The 11,298-nt window shown below is 40.3% G+C and overlaps 1 long non-coding RNA gene across 1 annotated transcript; it reads left to right on the forward strand.

Annotated features, from left to right (window-relative positions):
* Positions 1-336: 336 nt before the first annotated feature.
* LOC309674311 lies at positions 337-3,530 on the forward strand. The gene is made up of 3 exons (XR_014269383.1): positions 337-405; positions 1,496-1,601; positions 3,453-3,530. It is a non-coding gene; the product is annotated as an uncharacterized lncRNA (long non-coding RNA).
* Positions 3,531-11,298: the final 7,768 nt, after the last annotated feature.

Raw genomic sequence — 11,298 nt, forward strand, 5'->3', positions numbered from 1 at the left:
AATGAAAGCTGAGCCACTCTGGCACAACTATCTGGCAATCTGCAAAAACCAGAAATGAAATGACCATTCGGTATTTCAAACATCAAGTGCAAAAGCCTTGAAGTTTCATGAAGCATCCTGGGACTTGTTACACAGATAATACTATACAAAAAATAACTTCCACTGTAGTACATGACAAGGTCTGTAAACCCATTGCCTTTTTAGATGGCAGTAAACCTTAACGCCCTGTCTGTTGGAGACCCGCTTGCAGAACTTTTTATGTTGCAGATGTATAATGTCATGGAGTGGAGTATCTCAGCTATTCAATACTCTTAAGCTACTGCTGGAGATGGGAGAAACAACTTGAGCACCGGAGTAACCAGCTAGGTCTTTCGCAGCACTCAGCTGGCTCCGCTTTATCTAAATGTAAGTTCTTTGTTAAATAAGGCAACCTAATTTACTCTCTCTTCACTAAAAACAATCTCAGGTTGTCAGTGCCAGTGGTCAGGCGTGATGACCTTGCAGCGTGCTGGTGCCCATCACCCCAGTAGCACTACAGAAGCTCCTCTATACTTTTATTCTAGCCATCCCCTTAATGCTGGAACTCGGGGCTGAATGCATCAGCTATAGCTGTCTGGGCACTCCCAGCATCACCTTGCAGGAGTGACGCACTCAAACCCATTAGGAAGGCTTCAAAAATAAGTTAGTGTGTTGGTGGCTAGAGAGAAGCTATAACCCATCAAGAGCCACCTGCAAACTGTCAATTTAAAGCTGCCGTGCCGCAGCTGAACCTATTTTGCTGCATGCTATGGGACTGTTTTCTGTTAATGCATTAAGCAGAGCCAGAACATGTGACATTAAGGTGGCACTCCAATAGCTTATGAGAACCTGGCTTGCATTGCTTGCATTGCTTTGGCTTGTCATGCGGTAGAAGAAATAATTTTGCAACTTTAGGAACTAAAATCCTTACTCTGTCATTCACAAAGAATTTATTTGCCAAAAAAAATTGAATCCAGGCAGTTCTTGTAGCAAACAAAAAGATGTGTTTCAGCTAAGTTGCCCCAGATGAATCGTAAAATATAACTTAATATGCACATGCATCTGTTTCATGGAAACTACGGGGGAGAGGAAAATTATGTGAGTGTTTTAAAGGTTCTTTAGTAATGATGAGCTCAATTTTATTTTGTTAATGCAAACTTGAAGTTAAAAAGAGGAAGATGCAATAATGCATAGAACTGGTTTTTTCTCTTTCCATCCTTCCCATTCCCCTTCCTTTCTTTTTTTATGTCTAGTTTAATAGGCTGCTATTATGAGAGACATCCTTTTTTGTGTGTTGCCCCTGACATGCAGATTTGTTTGTATTTATTTGTCTCCTGGAGCTGAATTCAGAACCGCAGAAGCAGTTCTAGCAGAATCTCTCCTTATGGTTGGTTTAAACTACCTAGACCGCTGTAACAATACTGTGGTTTACCGGAATGATGCAAAGAGACAATTGACCTTTATTTTCTGCCCTTAGATACCTGACCTGTTCCAGGATTACAAAAGCCCACGATCCTGTTATATGACAGAGGTCAGAACTCACTGACACCGGCGGCATCTGCTGTAGAGACCAAAGCGCTAAGGTATGCAATGTGATGAGTAGAATATGGAAAAATATCATCTATATCTGTTTGATGACAGTGAAGGGGGAATATTGGCTTGTTTTATGCCTTGCATTATCCAGCCAAGATTTCTTCAGTCTGTCACCAACACAGTGTCTTGTCGACTGTGCTGTCTGCCTCGCAGGCACGGAAATAGCATTTTTGCTTTCATCCCTCTTTTAACTGGCAACACGGGGGGGAGGGGGGAAAGCTGTTAATATTAAAGAGAACAGTGCGGCAAAACTTCGTGAGGGCAAAACTGGGCGTCTTGTCTGTATAGAGAGTAATGTAGCTGCCCAGTAACGCTCAGGCATAGTTAAACTTACAGATTTCGGAATATTAGTCCACTAAAGGCCAGTTACTCTGCTGTGACATACTGAAAGGTCACATTGATGGCAACACAAAGGAAGCATGAAATTTGAACAAGAGGTTCCAGCACACTGGCTTTTTGGAGTTTGCTGACAGGGACAGGTGTAGAAACCAGGAGGCTGGGTCATTCAAAAAGTTACTTGAATTTCATGAACTTTATCGCACTCCAAGAAACTCCGTTGTACACAGGGGAAGTCTCATTCCTAAATGCTGTCAGGTTTGGGGTTGGTTTGGTTTTTTTTACACTTAATCTTGATAAATGCCAGCATGGAGGCAGACTGCGCAAATTTGATTTGAATGATAGAATTACTGTAACTGTGAAAATTGGGGTTCTCACCTGTTGGATTTTGTTTCTGGTTTAAGAAATTTTCTAACAGCAGCAGCAAAGAGCTCTTTGCTGTATCCTTTCCCCAACGCACATTAATAGTCCTGACAGTTGTCAGCATACCTATCGTCACCAGTGCTGGCAGGAGAGAGGAAGAACAGAGAAATGTGTTTATTTCACCAAAATAAAAGCTTGCGATGATCATAACTTTAATGCCTCTGAACTGTAAGTCATTCCCCCCGAAATGTCAAACGATATAAGCCGAACAGGGAGACAAACAACTTGGCCATTATTCAAGACAAAGGAAGGGTATTTTTCCTTCAAAATAAAAGAAAACAAAAACACTACCACCACCCCCCAAAAAAAACCCCTAAAACGAGCTACAAACATTGCTATTATAACTAGAGCTTCTCAAAGGATTTCTTTTCTCACAGGATTCCTATTCACAATATAAAAATTTGAACAAAATAGACATTATTCCAATAAATAATTTGGCCAAATGAAATCTAGAAAACTTTCAATTTCTGTTGTTATAAATTAGTAGGGAAAATCACCTTAAATTGGGAAGCAAATTTTCATTTTAAGTTTTTCAAGGACAAAAGCATTTTCTTACAGCTCTAGGTTGAAAGGTATGACAATAAAATTAGCTTTTGGGAACATGAAGGTTCTCTTGTGCTAAGAAGTTAATGCATAATTAGCCCAGGTATACCAGTGGTGTCATATTTTCAAAGATCTTAGGAAGGCCCCAAATTTGAGCTATCATGGCTATATATAAAGTTTACTGTTGTATATTAGAAAAAATTCTGATGAGAAACATTGTGCCAAATACCTCTGAAAATCCAGTGCTCTGGCTAACTTTTACTATGTGAAGCTGTAGTTATATTTTATGTACAAAGCGAGGTGCAACTTTTATCTTACCCATGAGCTATAATCTCCACACTGCCTTGAGAAAACAGGGAAAGCAATAATATAAATTAAGGTTAGGATTTATCTGCGCAAATTTGCCAAAGACAGAGCATATCCATCTCTCCTCCTCGGTATTTGCGGCATTTCAAAACTCTGGCCACTCTAAGCAAAGAGTGAAATGTTGGTATTGTTAAATTGCCCATTCCTGAGACCAGGCACTTGTATTTTCACAGAGTTTGAAGGCCACAAGTGACCACCTACGCTGACCGATACGTCAGAGCCCAACAATCATTTCTGATTAAAGTATGTCCTCCAGAAAGCAAATAGTGACTTTTCAGCATTTCTTGTTTTGTTAGTTAATGTTGAATCTGTGTTGTCTTTACAATGTGAATTTTGTCTTCCATTTCCATTGAATATTTTTGATCCCTGCTAAGACTGTTCTTAGTGAGCAGCAGTTCCCCTTTTTAGAGGTAAACATATTAAAAATCAAATCAACTTTTAATTTACTTTTCAATAAGCTAAGCAAATGTATTTTGCTACGTTGTTTGGTGGTTCCTACAGTTTTGCCATCATCATTGTGATTCTGGTTCTGCAGTTTCTCAGCATATTTTTTTGTGTTGGGCACCGTGACTGTGCAGTAGTTTGTATCTCTTTCATATTGCTGTAACTGGATCAAAAACACACTCACATGTCTATTCACTAATTAACTTGTATTTATAGGGTCAGTTTCAGCCAATTTTCAAGACAATTTTAAGGAGAACAGCTTTTTTTTTTTTATACCTTGTGAAAGCTATTTAAGTTAAGCAACAGTTCTGAAATGAGAAATTACATGGTCATGCATATGTCCACCCTGCATATGTCCACAGAGTGACTTGCACAGTCTGTTACCTCAAGCAAAGCAAATTGCCAGCTTGTCTAGAGAGATCTCATTTGCCTCCCGCTGGCTTGGCAGAGCAACCCAATGCCTGCCTGTAACTGAGCGTGTAGACGTGTGCTAAACACGTCCTGGGACCCCTGCGGAGCTCTGATCGCTCCTTTGTGGTACCACTGTAGATATTAGTAGCCAGAAGTTCAGAAGAGCGCTGTCAGCATCATGTGCCGACTGAAATACAAGACTCTGTGCCCGGTCTGCACATGCAAGTATAAAACATCCTTTACATAAGGGACTCTTACAAGTGGATATATACACATCTCAGCAGCCGTGTGCTGGCAAGCTTGGCAGGGTACGTGCCCACAGGAATGGCTGCCAGAGCCTGTCTTGTTTTAAAGTCTGCATAGATTACGGGCTGTTTATTGTTGCTTTCAAATTTAAATATGACCTGGATGGTATTTGGTGGGGTTAGCCCTTTCATCACTACTTTTACGATATTCAAACACACAAAAAAAGCCATTCATGTTTTCCAAGTTATAACGTGGGATTTACCTTGGTCTTTGTTGTATTTTGTCAATATAATCCTTTATAATTTTTTTTTTTTTCTCCCAGAAGAAATCAAGCATGGGTACATTCGAATCTATTTTTAAAGTTCTTCTCAAGGAAATGCTAAAGTCTATCATTTGATCTTGTATCTGAGATATTATACTTTTGAGTTTGGGAACTTTTACATAAAAAAAATGCACTGTTTCAGTCCATTAGTTGCTCACTTTACTTTGACCCAGCTTTAACTGGATTGAACATTGTGCTAATGAGATAGATTGGAAATGGCCTTCAGTAGAATGAATGATTTGATGATCTCTACTAATTTGCTATAGGACAATGACCACATTAAGGAGATGTATTTTTTCTGGCTTAGAAAAGACTTCAGGCTATGTACTAATGGAAAAAAAAAAAAAAGGAACTGCCTGTTTGATACCTCTTGTCCAAATATGTTTCTAACACTTATAAAAGGGAGTCCTTTACAAGTACAAAGATTGCTTAATGTGCTGATTTACATTACATATATGTCTTGCATCTTTCTCTCATTTGTCCAGCTTGTTGCTCTCATTATAGCAGAACCTGCAGCTTAGGTTTCATTTCAAACTACTGTTTGTAGAATTGAGTTTCAAATCTGCCCTCTAATCATCTGAAGTCTTACCTCTCTGGCTCTGTAGTATTCAACAGGAAGAATTCTGCCTTGCGAGAAGGATGGATCAAATATATCCTTTTTGTCCTTTTCACCAGCGCTTGGATTAGAATGAGATGCCCCTGATTAAAATACCAATAGTTCCCCGTTGGTAATGAAGTTGCACCACCAACAAAAATAGCTAGCAATGGGAGACAAATCTAGCACGGGCAGCGTTCCTCTATAACAAGAGAATTCCCAGCAGGTTTCTAGGACAGCTTCCCCAAAGCAGTCATCCAGCAGTGCGCTCCCATGCAGTGAGGGCTTTCAGGAGGCTCCTTCCCAGGCAGGTCGCACCAGCAAGCTGAGCACGGAGCACCCCCAGAGACACCGCTGCTTTGGAGGTCAGGGAGGAGAGAGAAGAAAGGGTGAGACAGGGTTGTGCTGAATTTATATCCAGTGCATTTAAAGATGTCACTTGAAAGAGTGCTGAAAAAGTATGCTGTGTGTTAAAACATACAAGATTTCTGGTGGGAGTCGTTCACAGCCCAGGACATTATATTCAATAAAACCTAGCATGGGGTTGGAAGGAGCAGAAGATGCTGTGAAGAGGGTATTTTAAAATCTCTATTGTTAACTAGTCTGTATTTGATCATCAATTTGATCGTTTTAAATTACATTTTCTGTTGGTGAATCATGAAGTGGCTTTTAGGTCAAGCTAATCAGAATAGTTAAAACTACCTTCTTGCTGTCCTACAGGGTCTCATTAACCCACACAGAAGAGGAAATCTGCCACTTCTCACTGTGTTTCATTTAATTTCTGTTCAAGTAACCAGCCTGTTTCTGCTTGCCTAAGTTGTCACTATGAAAAACCCAAACCTGAAACATTAGATTTATAGATATTTAATATGACATGCTTTTTTAAATACCTGTATATAGGATGGGACTTCCTTGTGACACAGCCTTACCTCCAGGACTGACCAACGCAGGAGGAGTCAGAATGCCACCATTTACCAACGTTTTGGACCTCAACATCCCCTGGTGCCTAAGCCGGGCCTCGCAATGGACAGGCAGTGTGCAAAGTTCATCTTAATTTCAGCATCAGCTGAAACTTGTAGCATGTAGTTTTGCTGACAAACCTGGGCTTTTCGAAGAGGAAGAGCCTGTATTTTACTAAGCAGTTGGAGCATTTAAAGGATTAATCTCCGCCAATTATAGCTATTCAGATGTTAGGTATCTAAACCAACTTATCGCCTGCAGAGAGATAACAGCTGACCTTCTAGGCAAAAGAGGAGCACTTCCAATCAGTAATTCATCCCTTCCTGATAGTCAGGACTAATCACCTTCTCTGAGAGCCTTGTTCTCTCCACTGACTATAACGACAGCCTTGCAAGTGGCTCATACCATATGCTTAACTTTGCGAAGGCTAAAGTAGATGAGATGAATCCTACCTTTAACCAGGAAGCGCCTGCCTGGGGTTAGTGTCTGCTTACCAGATGCTCTGAGAGTTGTCTATTCAAAAGACATTTCCCCATCTCTTCACTCTTCTACTGGCAACTCGCTATTTCAGAGTCGTAAGTAGACCCATCAAAAATGGGTATCTGGGACATCATTGTCGCCTCTTGTCTCCTCGCTTTTCAATATTAAATAAATAAATAAATAAGCAAGCCGCTCTCTTTTCAGCCTGTGTTCAGTGTTCACAGACTCCAAAAGCTCATCTGCAAGTTTGACGAAGGCCGAATAGATTATTCAAAGCATGCGTGTTTGCAGCGTCGAAGGGGATTGTTTTGGTTCCATTCATTAGAACAATAGCGAGAAGAGTATCCAAATGCGCTTCGCCGTGGCTGCCTGTAATGCTTTTATGAATATGCGTTGCTATAGTCGTGTACTGTCACATGGACCCTCTGCGTCAAGTCTGAATCATCTTGCACCCACTAGTTAAGTTATTGCAGGAATGTTTTCTCACTTGATCATTTTTTTCTATGTTATCAACTTAAACCTTTAAATGCAAGCAAGCAAATCCTCTCTGCCATCTTCTTGTAAATGCAGAGTAACATATAAATAACAACATGTTTAAAGTCTGTGGACTTCCACAGTTATTCAGTATTTTTGCCAAAGTAAATGAAGCCACTGATGATTTTGAACCAAATGAGCTCTCTCTGGTGGCTAATTTCAGTGTTACACTTTCTCATAAATTCTGCTCAAGTTGGGTCATCATTATAAAATCCTGCTAATTTTTCCTTCTTTTTTTTTTTTTTTTATTACAGATTAGCATGTTCCTGGAGCTAAAGCAAGTAAATTGTTTTTTTAAAATAGTGTCCCAGTTTAGAGTTCTCTCCCCTAATGCTCTCGTATGTTCCCACAATTGTGATAGAAAAGACTGGCATGACATACACAGGAATGAGTGACTCTCCTCTACAATCTTCTGGAAGTTCCTCTGTGATTGGTTCCTAATTAGCGTGGGAAGGTACGTGGTGCAAGGCAGAGCATGGTTGGACAGCCTGCAGAGGTCTCCAGAATCTCCCGTCTTTATGTCTATGAGATAGCGCTGCTGTTTGTCTTTCTGAGGTCTGGTTAGTGGGTTCCTGAAGTAGGTGCATCCCAGTTCCAAAGGCAGCTACGCTGCCACAGGCATGTTTTTGTGCCGCCTTCTCTTCTGAAAGCCGTGAGAAGTTTAGAGGTAGCCAGGAACATGGGCTACTTCACTACAGCGAGGGCAAATCCCTGCACTCTCGGCATCTTCTTTAACAAAAGGATACTGTGGACTGGTGTGCATGCTTGGATCAAGGCCCAGCCTCAGGTGGCGGTTTAGTATACGTTAACTTCACTTTGATCAAGAAGCAGCAGTTAGACCAGCAAAAGGCCTGTGAGGTCATCTAGCTCCTTCTTCCCGCTGACAGACAGCTGTTCTCTGTGAGGTGTCATCCAGATACACATTCAATGTGCGGCTGAAAGAAAACCCCAGGGAATGCTTACACAGACTTTGAATGTTGAACTTTGTCCGGAGGAGTCTCTTTTAAAGTAGGTGAGAATTAACGGAGATTAAAATGTCGTACCGGAGTGGGAACGCTTTCTGGGTCTGTCACACTTACACAGTGAGGCCCCGAACAGGCTTGTCTGCTCCTCTGGGTCTGACGATATGGGGAATGGTATGAGGCAAGGGTGACCTCAGAGTGAAGCCAGAAAAAGGTAATCGTTTAATATTCCTGCAGTCTCTCTGGCAAAATATTTTGTCCTCAGACTGTTTTAAAGTGAACTGAAAATAATGCGCTTAATAAAAAGAATTTTATTTTTATCATATATATTTCTGTGACGAATAGGATCCCTTTCATTGGTTTGTTCATGATTCTTGCTAGTAAAAGACTTGGCTGGGTGGGAGAGAAGGCAGCTGCCTCGTTGCCTTATCCTGGCTGCTGCTCTCTGGGTTGGGGAAGCCCTGGACGCATGGCAGAGCCTGGGGAGAGGCACCGTGACCCTTACTCTGGGGATGGCACAAATTTCATATCATGTTACAATAGGATTTGGATAACCGACAATATTGCCATTAGAAAACTCAGGAATTATTTTTACAAGCGTGTTTCACATGGCTATTGATGGAAAAAGATTTGGGCCTCCGGAAAGAGAGAAAATTGAAAAAGACAAATAGGCGTCTTCATGTGCCAAGCCTTCATCCTCCTTATAATTGAAAACAGGTTAAGTCTAATGTGTGAGGGTTAAAGAAACTGAGTTTACCCTTGTGCAAAGGCTAAGTCAAGGTTCATGCATAATTTAAGTCATACTTACACTCTATTTTAAGGTCTTAGGTGAGACTTAAATGACTTAGCAGCCTTAAGCTGAATTTTCCCCTCAGAGAAGCAATCTATATGCAAAGAGTAAATCAGAGATACATTAATTTCTTTGGTACACAACTTCAGTAAGAAACGGGGGATTTTATGGTTTATGACTTGAACCACCTAGAAAGCAATGAAAAAAGCCCAGTGCATCACTGAGATGCCATCTCTTCTCCTAAGGATGAAGGTAATGCTCTGTGACACTAATGTATCCTCTCACCATCTGCTTTTTCAGTCAATAACACTCAAAGTTGTTCCTTTCAGAATTCATTCATTTAAAATGTTTAAATTTTCAGTGGAAAGTATATAGATCATATAATTCTTCCTATATGTGTTTTCATTTATATTGCATTTATATATTTTAAAATCAAAGAGGCCAAAACTGTATATTAACAAGAGAGAACTTAGTTGTGCAAAGTTCTTAAAGTAGATTTTTCAGTTTTATAAGCTATTATTGAGAGATACAAATCCTTTGTGGGGAATTTATATTATTTGGTAAGTTTTTCTGTAACATTTAAAAGGGATCCGAAAGAGGGAATTCAAGTGCTCAATGTTTCTTTTTTGATAAATTTCATAATGAAGTGAAAACTCAGGATGGGCTGACAAACATAATCAAGAGTTTCATATTTTTCAGGTCTGGGAAGCTGACGTGTAAACAGTAACGTAGCACTGAATAGAGCTATTCAAACACACAACTGTGGGTGTCAGCTCAAATCACATCCAAAGTCATCTGGGGAAAGAGGAGGAGCACTAAAGAGTTATTCAAGGAGATGTTAACTTCTCAGTTGCAAAATTTGAACGTCCTCATATCGAATGTTGCCCACCAATTCTTCTCTGAAAGTCACGCACCAAGTCTTTATTTACGGAGTAACATAACCTGTAGTACTAGGGGCCATACACAGTACCGTTTTCTTCATCTGCCCCTACCTGAGGACATGTATGGTCTTTTCTCACAAATCTGAATCTATTTCCATATCAAAACCTTTGTCACCATCAGTTAAAGTTATTGGAAGTTCCTCCACTTGCCGATACAGACACTGAAACCCGTGAAGCTATGGAAGAATTTGGAAGCCCTCCAAAAGCGAAATTTTATGCTGGCAGTCTATTAAGACATACATTGTGAAAATTAAATTTCATAGATGCTCCCGATATTTTGGCCAGGCATTTATTTATTAATCTATATTATTAATGTTAATTATTTACGCATAAAGGTAAGTGTGCCAAAGCAACAGCGAGCCTAAGGAAGTCTTCTGTGCACAAATTTTAATGTATCCCAGGGAATGCATTTGTATGGAAAAAATTGAGAGAGACACCAGAGGAGCTACTGTGTAATGTGAACAGACAGAGCAAAAGGGCTACATGACAGTCCAGGGAGAGAAAGAGAACTGTCAGCTAAAATATAGAGGTGGAGCAATCACAGCTCTTGGGGCTGTGTTTAACTCCATTGGTGCCTTGCCAGGGTGAGTTCCAGGATTTATTATAGAGTTTACACTCATCTTCCTTACATACCAAACTTCTACAACCTAGATAATTGTTACTGGAGAGAGACCCCCTTACCAGACTTTTCTAACATATGCGATATAGTCATACGCAAGCGAAGGATTCAAACAGAGAAAGGGCAGGAAAAACTCGAGGGTATGTATTTTGCCTTGATACCAGCCAGTTTTTCCAGAAGACAGATTAAGAATTCGTTGGAAAAGAATGTTAGAAGTTGCACTCTCTTTCTCTGCTGGCCAGTGCTCACAAGCTATATTCTAAGGTCTTGTGGAGATACACCCATGCAGAGAGCAAGTTAATAAAAAATATATCCCAGGTTTTTTGTTCTCATGCGTAGCTGATATCCTGGCAGATCTTTCTCTAACTATGATGTGAACCGGCAAGAGGGTTGCCAAGAGTGAGATGAAAGAGCATGACAGAGCCTCCGGAGTATGGTAATAGTATTCTAATCCCAGCCACGCTTACGCTGTTATTTTATTTATTATTTGTTACATGCCTGGGGTGCGCCTGACACACTGCAAGACAAAAGGGAAAGATACTTCTCTTGTGCCTTAATGCACTTCACTGTGAAACACGCAGCTGTGCCTTTTGTAAAAGCAGGGAGACAACCTTCCTTACTTCTGTGAGGCATAAGCCCTTCAGAAGCAAGAAATAATGTCCAGAATTCTAGTAATTCAAGAAATACTACCTGAAAGTTCTGTGAGATACTTAAA

The sequence above is a fragment of the Vanellus vanellus genome (assembly GCF_965231255.1).
Source record: "Vanellus vanellus genome assembly, chromosome: 7".
NCBI classification, from domain to species: domain Eukaryota; kingdom Metazoa; phylum Chordata; class Aves; order Charadriiformes; family Charadriidae; genus Vanellus; species Vanellus vanellus.